Here is a 21,053-nt window from a genome sequence, read left to right as displayed (position 1 = left end):
TTATCTCTGATAATTATGGTGGAGGATTATGGTGACCTGTTTCCGCAAAGATGAGAGACCTGTAATGGCGGTCCCACTGTACTTGCAGCATGCCAAGGAGAGATAGAGAGAGACAGAGAGACAGAAAGAGCGAGAGAGCAGAGGACATGAAGAGAGAATACTCTACATGATGTCGTCTGCAAAGTTGGAACTGGACTCTTCTTTACTCCTGGTCATGAAAGGAGAATATCTGGCAGGCCAGTCAATGCACCTAACTTCGCAGTATGCTTGGTCATTAGCAGTAACCTACCACTGCACAATTAAGGCTCTCAACTGAGTTCTCCTTTACAGAACTCACTGATTACCTACCCCTTGTGGAATTGACAAATTAACTATCATCTCCTCTTGGTGTGGCTACAGCAGACTTGTTCTGCATGACCTACTATGTGGTTATCCTAATTCTGTATTACCCTCCATAGGAGCACAGTTGCTCCCTTTCTTTATCTTTGAGCTGTTTGGCAGGGAAAGTAGTGCTCCTAGGTGTCTGAAAGCATGAACTTGAAGCTTCCAGATTAAGGGGATGGGATGGAAGTCACAATATCTGCAGCTACCTAATCTCCCAGGTATAATATTTTAGATGGCACTAATCAGGAAGTTTCAGAAGTTGCTTTGGGGAGATTGCTCACAGGTAAAGGGACATCTGGCAAGGGGGAGGCTTTCAAAAGCAAGATATATGTCAGGTATATACAGCTGGAATTAAGCGAATCCCTTGTAGTGTAGAGGGTGTAGGAATATGCTGAAGAGGGGTATCAGGTGGGCAAAAAAAAGGACATTTAAAGCTTTGGCAGAAAAGGTAAAGGAGAATCCAAACATATTCTGCAACTATATTAAGGGTAAAGAATAATTAGTGAGAGAACAGGGACCCTTAAAGATCAATGAGATTGTCTATACGTGGAGCCACTGGAGGTGGATGGGATGCTAAACCAATGTTTCTGGTCAGTATTTACTGTGGAGAAAGATATAAAAGCTAGGGAACTCAGAGAAGTAAGTACTGATGTCATAATAATTCACATTACAGAAGGGGAGGTGTTGGCAATCTTAAGACGCATAAAGGTAGTTAAACCTCAGGACCTAATCAATTTTATCCAGGACATTGTGGGAAGCTAGAAAAGAAATTGTGGGGCCCGAATAGAGATATTGTATCATCGATAGCCATAGGTGAGGTGCCAACAGACTGGAGTGTGGCTATATGGGAGGCAATGATCTGATGGTATTACCACTGGACTGTTAATCCAGAGATCTGGGTAATATTCTGGGGATTTGTGTTCAAATCCTGCTCGGGGAGCTGGCGAAATTTGAATTCAATAAAAACAAAACTGGAGGTAACTGTCAACGAATGACCATGAATCCATTATCAATGGTCAGGAAAAATCCATCTGTTTCACGAGTGTGTCCTTTAAGGAAGGAAACTGCCAGCCTACATTTGACTCCAGACCCACAGCAATGTGGTTGACACTTAACTACCCTCTGGGCAATTGATGCTGTGTAACAAATGCTGGTCTAACCAGCGACACCCTCATCCCATGAGTGAACATATAATGTTGTGTCATTATTTTAGAAAGGCTACAAGGAAAAGCTAGGGAAAAATTGATTATTGAGCATAATGTCAGTGGTCGGTAAGTTTTTGAAGGGGATTCTGTGCGACAAGACTTACATGCATTCGGAAAGGCAAGGTCTGGTTCTCCTTCGACCACCTTCAAACCTGATTAGGGATGGTCAACATGGCTTCCCACCTCTTCCTCCGCTACATTGATGACTGCATTGGTGCCACCTCGTGCTCCCGCAAGGAGGTTGAGCAATTCATCAACTTCACCAACGCATTCCACCCTGACCTTAAATTTACCTGGACCATCTCTGACACCTCCCTCCTCTTCCTGGACTTCTCCATCTCCATTAATGATGACCAACTTGACACTGACATTTTTACAAACCCACCGACTCCCACAGCTACCCGGATTACACCTCTTTCCACCCTACCTCTTGCAAAAATGCCATCCCCTATTCCCAAATCCTTCGCCTCTGCCGTATCTGCTCCCAGGAGGACCAGTTCCACCATAGAACACACCAGATGGCCTCCTTCTTTAGAGACCGCAGTTTCCCTTCCCACGTGGTTAAAGATGCCCTCCAATGCATCTCATCCACATCCCACACTTCCGCCCTTAGACCCCACCCCTCCAATCGTAACAAGGACAGAACGCCCCTGGTGCTCACCTTCCACCCTACAAACCTTCGCATAAACCAAATCTTGCGCCGACATTTCCACCACCTCCAAAAAGACCCCACCACCAGGGATGTATTTCCCTCCCCACCCTTTTCTGTCTTCCGCAAAGACCGTTCCCTCCGTGACTACCTGGTCAGGTCCACGCCCCCCGACAACCCACCCTTCCATCCTGGCACTTTCCCCTGCCACCGCAGGAACTGTAAAACCTGTGCCCACACCTCCTCCCTCACCTCTATCCAAGGCCCTAAAGGAGTCTTCCACATCCATAAAAGTTTTACCTGCACATCCACTAATATCATTTATTGTATCCGTTGCTCCCGATGCGGTCTCCTCTACATTGGGGAGACTGGGCGCCTCTTTGCAGAGTGCTTTGGGGAACATCTCCGGGATACCTGCACCAATCAACTACACCGCCCCGTAGCTCAACATTTCAACTCCTCCTCCCACTCTGCCGAGGACATGGAGGTCCTGGGCCTCCTTCACCGCCGCTTCCTCACCACCAGACGCCTGAAAGAAGAATGCCTCATCTTCCGCCTCAGAACACTTCAACCCCAGAGTATCAATGTGGACTTCAACAGTTTCCTCATTTCCCCTTCCCTCACCTCACCCTAGTTCCAAACTTCCAGCTCAGCACTGTCCCCATAACTTGTCCGGACTTGTCCTACCTGCCTAGCTCCTTTTCCACCTATCCACTCCACCCTCTCCTCCCTGACCTATCACCTTCATCCTCTCCCCCACTCACCCATTGTACTCTATGCTACTTTCTCCCCACCCCCACCCTCCTCTAGTTTATCTCTCCACGCTTCAGGCTCACTGCCTTTATTCCTGATGAAGGGCTTTTGCCCAAAACGTCGATTTCGCTGCTTGTTGGATGCTGCCTGAACTGCTGTGCTCTTTCAGCACCACTGGTCCAGAGTGTGGGAAATCATGTCTCACAAACTTGACAAAGGACCGGTTTCCGTGCTTTGTACCTTTATGAATCTATATTGGGATAGGCTTCAGCTGGAGATTGATAAAGGGTGTGAGGCAGTAACATATCATTATCCTTACACCAGATGCCATTGGATCTGTTGCTGGTAACCCAATGATTCTGGGAATCATCCCCTCCATTGAGTCAGGAGACACAACCACTCTTGTTCTTGGCCAGTTCTGGTCTACTCCCTATGACTGTACCACAACATTTTCACAAGGGCAGATATTAGTGTCTGAATTATACTGTCCTTGGATGAATTTCCTGTCAAAAATAACTCTCATTGTGTAGGTGCAATTAGAGGGTGAGGCTGGCAGCCTTGCTAAGTGTGTGAAGGTGAGGTGGAATGTCTGTTAGGCAACCTTTACCATTTAGGAGGTCAAGATAGCAGAAATACGGCCACATGCAAGTTCCTGTCCAAACCATTAGTCATGCTACATTGGAAACATATCACTGTTCCTTCACTGCTGCTGCATCAAAAAACTCTGGAATTCCTCTCCGAAGAACACTTTAGATATACCTACACCTAATTGTTCAGGAAAGTAGCTTGTAAATTAAATTGATAATTTATTCAGTGTAGGGTCAGGATGTGGGATTAATTTCCCCAACCTAAGTAATATCTGACCTTTTTCAGTAGTTTTTAATTATTCTAGAGTTATCTGGGCAGGTGTATTGCCTATTTTGCAAAATGTGGGCCAAATACCATTGATTCTATTCTGACTGTTGTTTATTTCTTTGCAGGAATTTTTTATTATCTTCCACAAATAACTGCAACCAGATTCATGTTCAGAGAGGGCTTATCACAAACAATACTTTCAAACCCGTGACTTCTAATGATCTGGCAATATCTAGTTAAATTATTTTCTGAAAGAATCACAGATGCGAATGGTCTCAGGAAATTTCAGGACTCACCTAACTTGGCAAAGTCAGATATAACCATAGGGCTGGTAAGGAATCTCAGGATCATATATGGTTGTATTTCTTCAACACTTTAAATATTTTGTGCATTTATTCAATGCTAACTCATTCCCTCTGCATTGGCAGAAAAGGTAACATAACCCAGGAGCAGCAACACACAAACTGCATCTTTCAAATGGGTAACACATCTACTTCATTAAAAACTGATCAATTTTAGCTTGCCACTTACTTTAAGTTCTGCACTGGAGCAAGAAGCAATGTAGAGCAGAGCTACAAACCACTGATGAGTTTTTAATGATTTCTATTGTTGCCCTTTCAAAATACTTGAAGAAACATGCCATGAATTTAGCAGGCATCTCAAGTGTTGCTGTTGATAAGGAATGGTATAAAGTTTATTAGTTTAGGAAGATTGTGCAGTAATCTGCTATTTGTTTAATTGAAATCATTTGTATTCTTGAATGCAAACATAATGCTGCATGTTAATCATAAATCTTGGGACTTGGGAGGTAATCTGCAGTCCATGCAGTTAGCAGTGCAGCAGCTAAATCAGAAGGTGAGGTAGGACTGCAGTGGAAAACCTCAGCAATGTAATTCTTAAAATGTCTTTGATGTTGCTGGGACTGGCAAGATTTTTCAACTAAGTACAAAATGTGAATATTGTACGCAACCTTTGAATGAAATGCTTGAAAGGTACAATTTTCAATGTCTTTTCTTTTTATTACAGGATGTCAGCTGTGTCTCGGAGTTTTCATCACTCAGTTGGAACATTCTAGGCTGAGTCTCACTCCAGAGAATTGAACATAAAGTCTTCACTAATAATTGCAAAGCAAAACTGAAGGAATGTTTTAATGTTGCAGGTGTCACCACCTCCTGTAGGTTCTGGCAGGATGCTTAAGACTAAATGGCATTAGGGGACAGATGATAGTTATATGTTGATTAAGAAATAATTGCCTGAGAACTCATTTGGATGGGGAATAAGTAATCGATGGAGTTTTGTGATTTGTAACTTGAAGTCAAGCTCTCCATTAAACTATAGGCTTGTATAACCTCTAGTGCTTAACAGCAGGTGCTGTCTTTTGGATGAGATGTTTGGTTGAGGACCATCTACCCCCTCAAGTGAATGCACAAAATTCTATGACACTATTTTTGAAGAGAAGCCAGAAGTTCTACAGTTTGTTCAGGCCAATATTTATGCCTCAATCGATATCATTACTTTATTGCTGTTTGTATGACTGACTGTAATTAATTTGATTGCCACATTTTGGACATTATGACAATATTCACTAGTCAGACTCTTTTTGACTGTGAGACATGCTAGGACCTACGGTGATCACAAAGTGATAGAAATATAATTCTCCCCTTCTTTATCCTCACGTTCATTTAACCTGCTAAGCTACATAACCCTTTGTGTAATGATGTGTCTGTTACTATTATTGGGACAGAAGTAAAACATATAGGTTGACATGGAACTACACTCACCTGATAATGCCAACAAGAAGCCTGAAGTTTTCGATCAGTCTGCTAGCCAAGCCCAGTGAACAGGCACCACATTTCAGGAACAGAGTGGGTGGTTTGTGCTGTGTTAGTGGAGGATCTGATTAGACAATATAGATAGACAATAGACAATAGGTGCAGGAGTAGGCCATTCTGCCCTTCGAGCTGCACCATCACTCAATATGATCATGGCTGATCATCCTTAATCAGTATCCTGTTTCTGCCTTATCTCCATAACCCTTGATTCCACTATCCTTGAGAGCTCTATCCAACTCTTTCTTAAATGAATCCAGAGACTGAGCCTCCACTGCCCTCTGGGGCAGAGCATTCCACACAGCCACCACTCTCTGAGTGAAGAAGTTACTCCTCCTCTCTGTCCTAAATGGTCTACCCCGTATTTTTAAGCTGGTTCGGCACTCACCCATCAGCGGAAACATTAAAGGATCCAATCCTTTAATAATCTTATATGTCTCAATCAGATCCCCTCTCAGTCTTCTAAACTCAAGGGTATACACGCCCAATCGCTCCAGTCTTTCAGCGTAAGATAGTCCCGCCATTTCAGTAATTGACCTCGTGAACCTACACTGCACTCCCTCAATAGCCAGAATGTCTTTCCTCAAATTTGGAGAACAGAACTGCACACAATACTCCAGGTGTGGTCTCACCAGGGCCCTGAACAGCTGCAGAAGAGCCTCTTTGTTTCTATACTCAATCCCTCTTGTTATGAAGGCCAGCATGTTATTAGCCTTCTTCACTACCTGCTGTACCTGCATGCTTATCTTCATTGACTGGTGTACAAGAACACCCAGATCTCTTTGTACTGCCCCTCTACCTAAATTGATTCCATTTAGGTAGTAATCTGCCTTCCTGTTCTTGCCACCAAAGTGGATAACCATACATTTATCCACATTAAACTGCATCTGCCATGCATCTGACCACTCACCTAACCTGTCCAGGTCACCCTGTAATCTCCTAACATCCTCCTCACATTTCACCCTGCCACCAAGCTTAGTATCATCAGCAAATTTGCTAATGTTATTGCTAATACCATCTTCTATATCATTAACATATATTGTAAAAAGCTGCGGTCCCAGCACTGATCCCTGTGGTACCCCACTGGTTACTGCCTGTCATTCTGAAATGGAGCCGTTTATCACTAATGTTCGTTTTCTGTCAGCCAACAAGCTTTCAATCCAAGTTAGTACTTTGCCCCCAATACCATGAGCCCTAATTTTGCTCACTAACCTCCTATGTGGGACTTTATCAAAAGCTTTCTGAAAGTCCAGGTACACTACACCTACTGGATCTCCCTCGTTCACCTTCAGAGTTACACCTCAAAAAATTCCAGAAGATTGAGCACGGTGGCGTAGTGGGCGGCACAGTGGCGCAGTGGTTAGCACTGCTGCCTCACAGCGCCTGAGACCCGGGTTCAATTCCTGACTCAGGTGACTGACTGTGTGGAGTTTGCACGTTCTCCCCGTGTCTGCGTGGGTTTCCTCCGGGTGCTCCGGTTTCCTCCCACAGTCCAAAGATGTGCAGGTCAGGTGAATTGACCATGCTAAATTGCCCGTAGTGTTAGGTAAGGGGTAAATGTAGGGGTATGGGTGGGTTGCGCTTCGGCGGGTCAGTGTCGACTTGTTGGGCCGAAGGGCTTGTTTCGACACTGTAAGTAATCTAATCTAATCTAATTAGTCAAGCATGATTTCCCCTTCATAAATCCATGCTGACTCTGACCTATCCTGTTACTACTATCCAGATGTGTCGTAATTTCATCCTTTATAGTAGACTTCAGCATCTTTCCCACCACTGAGGTCAGACTAACTGGTCTATAATTTCCTGCTTTCTCTCTCACTCCTTTCTTAAAACGTGGTACAACATTAGCTACCCTCTAATCCGCAGGATCCACCCTCTGATCCCAAATCACCAACTCATCCACGATTTCTTGAGCCACCTCCTTCAGTACCTGGGATGTAGACCATCAGGCCCCGGGGACTTATCAACGTTCAGACCTAACATTCTCTCCAACACCAATTCCTGGCAAATATAAATTCCCTTAAGTTCAGGTCCTTCAGCCACTGTTACCTCAGGGAGATTGCTTGTGTCTTCCCCAGTGAACACAGATCTGAAGTACCAATTCAACTCTTCTGCCATTTTTTTGTTCCCTGTAATATACTCCCCTGTTTCTGTCTTCAAGGGCCCAATTTTAGTCTTAACCTGTTTTTTGCCTTTTATTATCCTCTATATTTTTGGCCAGTTTACCTCATTTTTTGTCTGCGTATTTCCTTCTTAGTAATCCTCTGTTGTTCTTTAAAAGCTTCCCAGACCTCCATTTTTCCACTTATCTTTGCTGTTATACTTTTTCTCTTTTAACCTTATATGTTTCTTAACTTCCCTTGTCAGCCACGGCCACCCATGCCTCCTCCTAGGATCTTCCTTCCTTTTTGGAATGAACTGATCCTGCATCTTCTGCATTATACACAGAAGTATCTGCCAATGTTCCTCCGCTGTCATCCCTGTTAAGGTATTGCACCATTGAACTTTGGCCAGCTCCTCCCTCATTGCTCCATAGTTCCCTTTATTCAACTGAAATATTGTCACTTCTGATTGTATCCTCTCCCTCTCAAACTGCAGATTAAAGCTCATTGTATTATGGTCACTACTTCCCAATGGCTCCTTCACTTCGAGGTCCCCGATCAATTCTGGATCGTTGCACAATACCAGATCCAGAATTGCCTTCTCCCTGGTAGGCTCCAGCACCAGCTGTTCTAAGATTCCATCTCTGAGGCACTCCACAAGTCTCTCTCTTGAGGTCCAATACCATCCTGATTCTCCCAGTCTACCTGCATGTTAAAATCCCCCATAACAACTGTGGTAACATCTTTGTGACAGGCCAATTTCAGCTCCTGATTCAACTTATATCAACTACTGTTTGGGGACCTGTAGATAACTCCCAAGAGGGTCTTTTTACCCTTAGAATTTCTCAGCTCTATCCATACTGACTCTACATCCCCTGATTCTAGGTCCCCCCACGTAAGGGACTGAATATCATCCCTCACCAGCATGGCCACCCCACCCCCTCTGCCCGTCAGTCTGTCCTTATGATAGCACATGTAGCCTTGAATATTCATTTCCCAGGCCCTGTCCACTTGAAGCCACATCTCAGTTATCCCCACAACATCATATTTGCCAATTTTCCATAAGAGCCTCAAGCTCATCCATCTTATTTCTAATGCTTCGTGCATTCATATATAGTATTTTTAATTTGTTACTGCCCTCACCCTTCCCATCAACTCCTATTCCACTCAACCTTACAGCATGATCCCTTTTTGAGTTTTCTGCTTCATTGATACAGTTGTCTTTCTTGACTTCCCTTGTTCTAACTTTCCCTTCAATTTCCTTCTTAAACATCCAGTTTGTCCCCTCCCCCCACCGTTACTTAGTTTAAACGTAACTGTATTGCAGTAGCAAACCTGCCTGCCAGAATGCTGACCCCCAACCTATTAAGGTGCAAACCGTCTCTCTTGTATAATTTATGCTTACCACAAAACATACCCCAGTGATCCAAGAATTTAAATCCTTGCTTCATGCACCAGTTCCCAGCCACGTTATCTCCCTGTCCATTATCTCCTTGTTTCTGGCCTCAACAGCCCAAGGAACTGGAAGCAAACTGGAGATAACCACCCTGGATGTCCTGCTTTTCAGCCTTCTTCCTAGTTCTCCGAAGTCCCGCTGTAGTATGTTCCACCTCTTCTTCCCAACATCATTTGTGCCGACATATACCACCACCTCTGGCTCTTCACCTCTGACCTTGAGGGTTTCCTGCACTCTGTCTGTGATGTCTTTCACCCTGGCACCAGGAAGGCAACACACCATCCTTAAGTCCCGCCTGCTGCCACAAAAACCCCAGTCAGTTCCTCTCACTATGGAGTCCCCTATCACCTCGGCTCTGTGCGATGTCTGACTCTTCCGCTCTGCCTCCACGCCAACCTTTGATTGACAGACCTGGCCGCCTCGTGGACTGGCAGTGTCATCTGTCTCTACTGTTTCCAAAAGATTCAACTTGTTTCTGATAGGTACTACCCCGGGGTCTCTTGCACCTGTCTCCTCTCTGCCTTCCTCATCGTCTGCTCTCTTCTGGTATGGTCGGTGTAATAACCTCGCTGAAGGTCTTGTCCAGAAAGATTCCTCTTCAACTGTGGTGTAATCACTTCATTCAACCTCCTTGTCAAAGACTGCTGAGCTAAAGCCTCACTCTTCACTCCACAGGAACTTCCTTGGACCCTCTTTTTGTGGCAAGTCTGTGGACTTTTAATTTAGGTTAGAGGAGGAGGGGGGGAGGCAGGCCCTACTTTGTCGGAACTGGGGTCTAGAACACACCCACTCAAATAACAATCACTTACCTTCCCGACCGCCTTTGCGCTCTGACTTCACTTCCGCCCAGCACCCGCCGTTCTCTGCTGAATGCAGCTTCAAAGGATCCTGTGATCAAGATGTGAATGGAAGGGAGCAGCTGAGCAGGTGACAGCCATATTGAAACAGTATCGTGGTCCTGGGAAGAATATCCATGCCTATTGGAGTCCTAAAAGCCTCACAGTTAAATATCTTTTGAAGGCATTTTCTGAGTGGTCTGCAATGGCCTTTACAAGGACAGCTATTTAGGCCTCTCACTGTCTAATATAGGTAGACAAAATGTGGGTAGAACACACTCTATTGATTGGCTCACAAAAATGGTAGGTGTTCCTATGAGTAGAATATGATACTAATTCTGATATTTTAATTATTTATACTAAAAGTGGCATCACCACATGACCATGTGACACCCACCTGAAAATCATGTCAAGTTGACCTTAAGCAATGAATGGGCAATTTCTCCCTTACCCACAGATATCCCTTTCGATTGTTGACTGTGAATCACCCAGTTTTGCAGTGTAAGGGAATGATTCAGCCTGTAAGTGAAGTCTCCACAATCTTCCAGACTGGAGAATGCTGCACTTCTACCACTGGTTGTCAGTAAGAGCAGACATGTCACTGCCCTACCACAAGGCATAGAATTTACATGACACACAAAATATGGAGCATCTCACTCCTAGTAAGGAGGATGTCATTACAGCTTGTTGCAATTCCCCTGATCACTGAAGTAACCACAGAATCTCATGAGAACCAAACAAACAGTTCTCATTTTGTTGGAAATCAGCAGAAGTGATGAGTGTTATGGGGTGGCAGGGTTCTCTAACTGGTGATAGTGAGGACTACAGATGCTGGAGATCAGAGTCAAGAGTGTGGCGCTGGAAAAGCACATCAGGTCAGGAGATTCTTAATGAAGGACTAATGCCCAAAACGTTGAGTCTCCTGCTCCTCAGATGCTGCCTGGCCTGCTGTACTTTTCTGTAACTGGTGGGCAAGCTATTCCAGAAGGTTACCAAGCCAGCAATCAAATGAAAATCATTCAAATTTTGTATCAGACGGGTTATTAACTTCCCAGTTCACCACTTGGTCTATGAAAGTGGAAATGTTCTGACTGTGACATTTTCTACAAGGGAATTTTTGAGGACATTTTTAAAGATGGTATGCGAAATAATATGATGAAAAGACCTTGACCTGAGATGTTAACGTTATCTTTCCCCCCACAGGTGCTGCCATTTGGCAGAATGTCACAAACACCCACCAGTAGATTTGCGGGTGCTGGATCCTGTAAGTGACCCACTCACAGATTACCTGCCTGACTAATGAGAGACTTTAAGGTTAAGAGGTGTGTAGGCAATGGCCTAGCATGACTCCCATGCCCTCACTCCCAACTGAGGTCCACAAATGGCCAGTAATTAACCACTTCTCTCCTGGCTGCAGTTTTGAGGCTAGTAGTGGTAGCCAGGGGATGGGTGAGAAAGCCCAGCAAGTTAGCCTGTTTGGCCCTCAAATTGTGAAAGGGCAGGAGTGTGTCTTCATCACTGCCCCCTCACCATCGCCTTCACACCCCTGGTGCTTCCAGCATTTATAGCAATAGCCCTTTCTCGGCACCCATGTCTTTTCCCCTCCTCCAATCTCTACCCATCACAAGACAATGTCAAAATGCAGCAAATGCTGAAATTCGGAAAGAAAGTTCTGGAAGTCCTGAATGGATAACATTTTTCAGAAGCCTGGCCCACAACCATGAAGATTGATGTGGAGCACATCCATACTGATGTCAGCAGCCTGTAAGTGGATAAGGGATGAGACATCTGCCCTCTCTTGGGAAGAAGCCTCACCTTGGAGACTACCCACCCACCCCCTCTTCCAAACTCACAGCAACCTTCGTCCTGGCCTCCCACCATCTAGACTCATGCAGACGGGGACATGCTCAGATGTGGCTGCTACTCATTGTGATGACATAGACTGAACAGACCAATTGGATTGACTGGTAGCACTCTGAGGTCAGGCTTCCTCTTGAGCAAGGGACTGACATCTGCTCACCAGTCAGTGGCTGATGGGCAAGACTGCTGGTATCCATGGGGATATGTCCCCCTCCAAGAGTCTCAGTGCTGGAGCAGGCATCCAGAAAATCTTGCCCTTTCAGCAATTCCAGCATTTTATTTTAGAATTTAAGAATCTGTATATTTTGAGGAATAAACTTTGGTTAGGAAACAAAGAATAACTCACAGGGTGAAACAATGTTGTGGGATCTTTTCTCTCCACTTGTAAGGCCAAATAATGACTCACTTCGATGTCTGATCCAAATAATGAAGCTCCTAGAACGCTGCTGACCACTGAATTGAAACATCAAGCCAGATTTCAGCTGCAGGCCTCTGTAGTGGGACTTGAACCCACAACTGGAGACACTGAGAAAACCCATAATAGTTTTGTTTGTTCTTCTAAAATTGTTTAAGTTAATTTGCATAGTTATGCTGTGGGATCATTAGGCCTGCTTAGGAAATCTTAGCTTAGTTATTTTGTCAAACTCGTGAATCATAGCAACATAATTGTTTTCCATCTAAAATGCAATTGAGGAATGTAAATGGTTGCATTAAAAAAAATTCATTTCATTTTCAATTCTGAAATGTAGAGCCCATGGTGGAATTATTTTAGATAAATTATGATGCTGGCTGATGTTTTTTCTTTCTTAATCCCATTTGGCTGTGCAAACTAATTGCAGAATTAACTCTCTTCCCATACAGCCTCCACTAGGTCACACTGAAGACTTTCTGAATACCTTATCTCCAAGGTCAGTGCACAGGTTTCACACGCAGATCTGTATACCAGATCCTTACACATGATCCAATAACAGGATCCGTTCACAAGATCCATGTCGGGGATTTATTCACAGGTCTCATATAGAGGATCCAATGGCAGTATCCATTCAAAGGACTGATGCACCAAATCCTTAGGATCCATACATTAGATCCATACATCATTGTACTGGATCTCTACAAAGGATCTCTGCACCGGCTATCTATGCAAAATCTATGTACAGGATTCATGTAGAGATCTGGGTGCAAGTTCTACGTATGCAACCCAACGAAGGATCCATTATAGGATTCCTTATTCATTCACAAGAAGAGAGCATCACTGACTGGGCAGCATTTATTGCCCATCCCTAATTGCCCAGAGGGCAGTTAAGAGTCAACTACATTGCAGTGAATCCAGAGTCACATGTGGTCCAGTCCAGCTAAGGACAACAGTTTTCTTCCCTAAAGGGCATTAGTACATTTTTCCGGCAATTGATAATGGATTCACAGTCATCATTAGATGCTGGATTCCAGATTTTTTTTTCTTGAATTCAAATTCCACTATCTGCCATGGTGTGACTCCAACTCAGGTTACCAGAACATTATCTGGCCTTCTGAATTAACAGTCCAGGGATAATATCACTTGGCCATCACCTCTCCCCAAGCAATATACACCACACACAGGATGCACACATAATGCAGGATCTACATGTGGTGTCCATGCACAGAATCCATTTGCAATCAAGTGTAGGATCTGAGCATGTGGTCAATATGCAGGATTCAGGACTGCAGTAACCTATTAGGTCCATATACAGCATGCAGCACAAGTGATCCTTACATGGGATCAATGCTTCAGATCCATGCATGCATGCACAATTATTTTTCTCCTGTGACAATTCTTAGCCAAACAGCCTACAATTCATGGGTAAATATAATAAATACCACTTTTCAATGAGCAAATACTATACACTATAATTGCAGTACTACATTTTTTTCTTCAGACTTATTCATTTCAGAAATCTGTTATTTACCCAGATATTTATTTTAAGATTCTGTTGACAGTAATGTAGCAGAAATTTGCATCTCAAATCCAGTTCTGGAATAAAGGACCAGATAATGTCTGCTGGGATGCATTGGTTGAGCTACTCAATTGACACCAATTCCTCTGGTTTTGAAGTAATTCACCTAGAGTGCTACTCACCACTGAATTGGAACGAGATTTTAGCACCAGGTCTCTGGAGTGGGACTTGAACCCACAACTGGAGACACTGAGAAAACTCATAATAGCTTTGTTTGTTCTTCTAAAATTGTTTAAGTTAATTTGCATATTTTGTGCTGTGGGACCATTAGCGCTGCTTAGGAAATATTAGCATAGTTATTTTGTCAAGCTCATGAATCATAGCAGCATAATTGTTTTCTATCTAAAATTCAATTGAGGAATGCAAGTGGTTACATGAAAAAAATCATTCATTTCATTTTCAATTCTGAACAATACAACCCATGGTGGAATTATTTTAGGTAAATTATGATTCTGGCTGATGTTTTTTTCTTTCTTAGGGACTCATCCAGATGACAGCAATTCAAGAAGTGTAGTACTCTCTTATCCCTTCACAAAAATATCTGTTGCTCAACTGTTTAGAATAGAAATTGAACCTATGACTTCAGATCAGTAGTAAATCATTGCTTCCCACTGACAGTAGGGTCTTCTCTGAAAAATTCTGAGAGCTGGGAATTTGGAAGCCTTATAAGTTAACCTATCTGTGCATTGTCAAATACTGTTTTTGATTAGGACTCCTCAAAGCATTGTTGCAGTTGGGTTTAACACATCCTGTATAGCAATGGAGATATAAGAGCTGGAATTTCGGCTTGTGTACTTGCCTTCCCAATGCTGCACCTTTTCCACCTTGTGGCTTTGTAATGGCTCGTTTCAGGGGTTAGTTTACCCTCTGCACCCCCATCCCTTCAAAATCTCTGGCACCTCCTGTGCAATATTAGATTCTATTATAAAAAATATGATAGCAGAGCACTTGGAAAAACATCATAACATCAAGCAGAGTCAACATAATTTCGTAAATGGGAAATCATAGCTGACAAATGTATTAGAATGTTTTGAGGAGGTAACAAGCATGCTAGATAAAAGGGAAACAGTGGATGCAATATTTTAAATATCCAGAAAATGGCATATTACTACATATTAGGCTGTTTAATAAGATAAGAGCCTGGCGTGGGAGGCACAGCGGCTAACACTGCTGCCTCATAGCACCAGAGACCCAGGTTCAATTCCTGCCTCAGGCGACTAACTGTGTGGAGTTTGCACATTCTCCCCATGTCAGTGTAGGTTTCCTCTGAGTGCTCCAGTTTCCTCCCACAGTCCAAAAATGTGCAGGTTAGGTGAATTAATCCTCAACCTGGACCAATGCTTTGCTTCTTTATCACTACCACGCTCTTTGCTATTTGCTTCATGATCTCTAATCTCCACCTATCCTTTCCCTCACTTCCCTTTTCCTTCCATTTGCCCCTCCTCACTATTTGTGTGGTATAAAGCCCATTGCATTCTGCCTGTCTTCTGTTCTGAAGAAGAGTCATATTAGATTTGAAACATGAAGTCTCTTGCTCTCCACACAGTTGCAACCAGGCCTACTGTGTTTCTCTGTGTCTTCTGAATCCATTAAAGGATCCCAATGCAAGGCAGTTGATCGAGTCAGTGGGAATTATGAATTCTCATCAAGTCTTTAGAAATGAGAGTTGTGTACACCTTAAGAACTGCTTATGTCCATTACTTAAATTTTAGTGTCAATCTGATTTTTTTACTAAAAAATACTTTGGCTGCAACAGAAATCCTTCAATTTACATGCAAGTTGTTACCATAATACATGGAGCTTGCAACCACCCTTGAGATTGATGGGAATGGATCTAAAATAAATCAATTGAATTCAAATAACAATGTTTAGAAAGCAATTGGGAGTTATAAAGAGAATTTCTTTTTTATGCCTAAGACACGTAACTGACTGGATGTCTTGAATCACTCACTTGACAATGTCATAAATGGATTTCATTATCTTGAGCACAAATATTGACTATAGAAATGAAAATATATGATGTTGTATTCATGGTGAGATATTAAATACACAAATCCTACGACTCGTGCAAACTGCTCATCTGCTTACATTTAGCTTCCACAAAAAAGCAGGACCAGCAGATTTGTGAAAGCCCAATAATACTGGACTGAATGTTAAAGATTGATACATAGGCACCTATCTTCCAACTCATTGTGATAAAACCTTCTTAAATTATGACAATGGGAACCTAAAGTTGTGCCCAAAATGTAAGTTGAATATAGAACATTTAAAAGATTGAGTCCAATGTAATAGAGCTGGGGCCATGAAATGGAAAAGGGACCCAAGTAAAGTTGCAAGACTACAAGAATTGAACCAGATAATTATAATTTGATAACACCCTGGTGTGTCCCAATGACTCATCATCTTTGCCATACTCCATTTACCTGGTGAAAGTTCATTGCCAGCAATTGCTTTGATATGAGTAATTTGTTTTGACAAAGGAAATGAATTGTTTAGTAAGTATTTTGTCAGGAGGAGATCTGTGAAATTCAAGTCATAAAAGTAAAGTATACTGCTATTCTTTATTTTCATTTATTTTAATGGCATTAAAACACATCAATGTTAAGTCCCTTTAAAAATAAATGCTCAAAGGAAATAATGGAAACATTATTGTGAAACCTTTCAATAGGTTCCAGCAGTGAATGGATTGCACAATGCCATTAAATCTATCAAATATTTCTAACGATGTGAATTTGATTTTGGAGATTTACAAAGGAGTAACGTAGACTACATTGCACTTTTATTACATTGTGTGACTGCCACTTCAATATTGAGTCCATAAGGCTTCACTATTGTAGAATCATAGAGTCATGGAGTCCTACAGCAAGGAAACAGGCCCTTTGTCCCAAACTGGTCCATGCTGACCAAAATGTCTGTCCACACTAACACCATTTCCCTGCACTTGGCCCATATCCTTCTAATCCTTTCCTATCTATGTATTTGTTCAAATGCCTTTTAAATGTTGTTAATGCATCTGCCTTAATCACTTCCACTGGCAGCTCATTCCATATGTCTGTGTAAAAAAGTTACTTGTCAGGTTCCCTTTTATTTTTTCCTTTCTAACCTTAAACTGATGCCCTCTGGTCCTCGATTCCCCAACCCTGAGAAAAAGACTGAGCACATTCACCCTATCCATGCCTCTCATGTTCTTATACACCTCTATAAGGTACCCCCTCAGTCTCCTGTGCTCTGAAGAAAAATTCCTAGCTTGTCCAACCTCTCCCTATAACTCAGACCATTGGGTCCAGGCAACATCCTTGCAAATTTCTTCTGCACTCTTTCCATGTTAATAACAGCCTTCCTATAACAAGGCAACCAAATTTGAACACAATACTCCAAGTCCAGCCTCACCAACTTTCCGTATAACTGCAAAATAACTTCCCAACTTCTATACTCAACGCCCTGACTGATGATGGCCAGTGTGCCAAAAGCCTTCTTCACTACCCTGTCTATCCATGACCCCACTTTCAGAGAACTGTAAACCTGAACTCCATGATCTCTCTGTTACTCTACACTCCTTCAAGCCCTACCATTCACGATGAATTTCCTGCCTTGATTTGACTTTCCAAAATGCAATGCCTCACACATCTATATTAAACTTAATTTGCCATTTCTCAGTCAACTTCCCTAGCTGATCAAGGTTCTGCTGCAATTTCCGATAACCTTCCTCACTGTCCACGATGCCACCTTTTTTAGTGTCATCAGCGAACTTACTAATTGTGCCGTGTACATTATCATCCAAATAATTGGTGTAGATAACAAATCGCAATGGGCCCAGCACTGAGCCCTGAAGCATTCCACTAGTCACAGGCTTCCAGTCCAACAAGCATCCTTCTACTATTACTCTCTGCTTCCTACCATCAAGCCAATTTTGTATACAATTTGCCAGATACCACCCCCCCCCCCCCGCCTTATCATGCAATCTAACCTTCCAGAGCAGCCTACCTTGTGGAACCTTATCAAATACCTTACTGAAATCCATGTAGACTATATCTACCACCCTGCCCTCATCAAACTTCCTGACCACTTCAACAAAGAACCCCATCAAAATTGTCAGGCATCATCTCCCACACACAAAGCCATGCTGACTGCTCCTAAGCAAACTCTGCCTTTCCAATATATGTATACCTCATTTCTCAGAATCCTCTCAAGTAACTTACCCACCACAGATATTAAGATTACTGGTCTATAGTTCCCCAGCTTTTCTTTGTAGCACTTCTTGAATAATGGCACAACATTTGCTACCCTCCCATCTTCTCAGACCTCACTTGTGGCTAATGATGATGCAAAAATATTAGCCAGAGCCCCCGCAATACAAAGTATTTCAGACCATCTAGAGTAGTGGTCAGTATTTAATCCTATATATTACACACTTATCCCACTCCTCCACTGGTCACAGCTCATTGAAAATTTATCTAGGTTGGTGATATGGTCAATGAAAAGGGTCTTAGGTTATGTTAGATTCAGTAATGATCGGAAGACAATTGTGTTTCTTTTGACAGTAAACAATAGCTGGTTTATTACCAAGACAAAGTTACTCAAACAAAGTTGCAAAGGTTATCAACAAAAAGGTTGGATTATGCAAATATATACACATATATATGTACTCTTTTTCAGAGGAAATAAGACATAAGAAAAATAAAAATATGAAAATTCTGCAGTGTTAGATTTATTACACCTTGTCTGAGTGATAGTTAAACTCATGTAAAATGATATCTCATGGATGGTCCCAATGGTATTCTAATCCTGAAATTATTTTATACACATACACAAACTGCTGGCTTTGGGTTTTCTTCCTTGAACTGGTTATCATCTCCAGAATTCACTTTGCTTCAGATAATGGAGTTGATTCCAAGAAAATCCTTGCTAGGATCTCTCCCCTCATGACAAGGATGACTTTCGATGGGTTTTTACTCACACACTTTGATGAGAGGAGTGAAAGAAAGAGGGCTAGAATCTAATACCCTTCAGGAAGATCAGAGTCTCAGCTGAAAATGCACTTGTCCTTTTTAACTCAAAAACAGGGTCACGTGACCTCTATCTGCAAGTTTTCCAAATTGTTTGACTCTATCTGAGCTCTCTGCTCCTTTAATTTTGATATTGATGTACCTGATGCCTTTACCTTACCTCAGTGTCTTTTGTTTAAACATTCCTGATATAATTATAAAAGTTTACATAATAATTAATATTTTGATTGTGTTTTTAACTGTAGATATATGAACATTAATAATGCAAATACACTTAATGTTTAGCTCACATTAACAATTACTTTGAGATATTCCTGGTTTTCTGAAATCACAAGGATCTATATTTAACGCTTTACTCCAGCTGTCACTAAACTGGGGCATTCATAAATAAGAACATTTTATAATTGAAAATAACTGATTAATCAATTTTCTTTTTGTAGATCATATGATTCGTGTCTCTGAAGTATATTGGCACAACGTTCCTAAAGAACATACATTGGGTGAATGTCCAATGTCCTTTTTTGCTTGGATCAGACTTCTGAAGGAATATGGTGAAAAATAAATGAGAAGATATTGATTAATTATTGAAGGTATATGCGAATGTTGCAACATTGATAAAGAAGACCTAATAGGTGCAGAGTACATAGATTTTCAGAAGGCTTTAGATAAAGTCTCCCACAGGCAGTATGTTGGAAAAATTAAAGCATATAGAAGGGGAGGTAACATCCCAAGTATACCTAAAATGAGGTGTCAATCCAAGTGAAGTGACCAAATGGGACTACTTGTGTGCGAAAGAGTATAAGTATAGTTAAGCAATCCCACAACCAATAGATCAGAGCTAAACTCTACAATGCTGCCACATCCATCGTGAATGGTGGTAGACAATTAAATAATTGGCTGGGGAGGAGGTTTGACAAATGCCCCATCCTCAATAATGGAACAGCCCAGCACATCAATGCTAAAGATAAGGTTAAACCATTTGCATATATCTTCAGTCAGAAGTGCCAAATGGATGATCCATCTTGGCTTTCTCCAATGGTCCACAGCACTGCAGATGCCAGTCTTCAACCAATTCAATTCACTTCATGTATCAAAAGATGGTTGGAACCATTGGATACTATAAAAGAGTATGGACCCTGACAATATTCCAGAAATAGTACTGAAGGCATGTGCTCCAAAACTTACCACTCCCCAAGATGAGCTCTTCCAGTACACTTACAACACTGGCATCCACCTGACAATGTGGGAAATTGTCTGGATACATCTGTACATTAAAAAAAAGCAGGACAGTTCCGACCCTGATGAAGAGCTTATGGTTCAAACATCGACTCTATTGCTGCTTGGATGCTGCCTGACCAGCTGTGCTTTTCCAGCACCACACATTTTGAGTCTATTCTTGATTATCAGTAAAGTGATGGAAGGTTTCATTAATAGTGCTGCCAAGCACTTCCTGCTCAGCAATAACCTGCTCAGTGACTGAAAAAAAGACAACAGAACTGCAGATGTTGGAAAACAGAAAGACAACCATAAATTGCTGAAAATTTCAGCAGGACTGGTAGCACTTGTGAAGAGAAATCAGAGTTAATGTTTTGGGTCAAATGACCCTTCTGCAGAACTTCTCTATCAATCTATTGTACATGGCATTGTTCTGGCTTGATGAATTCACTGACATATAACATATACCTATATTTATTTCTTCGAGTTTTCACCAACCCAGGTTCTCTGGCTTTGGTTCCCCTACCATTCATCGTGATTAGTGTGTTCCAGCCTCTAAATGGAAAGGTCTCCGCCCAAAATGTAACCAACTAGTTGATTTTAGCTTTTCTGGCAATTGTAGGTTCCTTTTTATTCCATCTCATTATATTAAACATCACTCTTTTCCAAGTTAGACATTCTCTTTCTGACTGGTCCTCATGCTTCCGTAGTAACTAAGCCACTAGATCATTGACATTTGACAGGAGAATCTATATTTACTTCAGAAACATTGTTTGTTGAAGTAGCATTTTGTTTTATAATTTGTGCAGAAAGTAAAAAATTACATTCATCTACTCAGACAATTCCACAGTTCTGTGAGGTCCCATTATTGAAAAAAAGCAAATACCTCAGTACTATAAAATAATATTTGTA

This window comes from Hemiscyllium ocellatum, chromosome 16 (genome assembly GCF_020745735.1).
Source record: "Hemiscyllium ocellatum isolate sHemOce1 chromosome 16, sHemOce1.pat.X.cur, whole genome shotgun sequence".
NCBI lineage: Eukaryota > Metazoa > Chordata > Chondrichthyes > Orectolobiformes > Hemiscylliidae > Hemiscyllium > Hemiscyllium ocellatum.
This window is presented reverse-complemented; position numbering follows the sequence as displayed.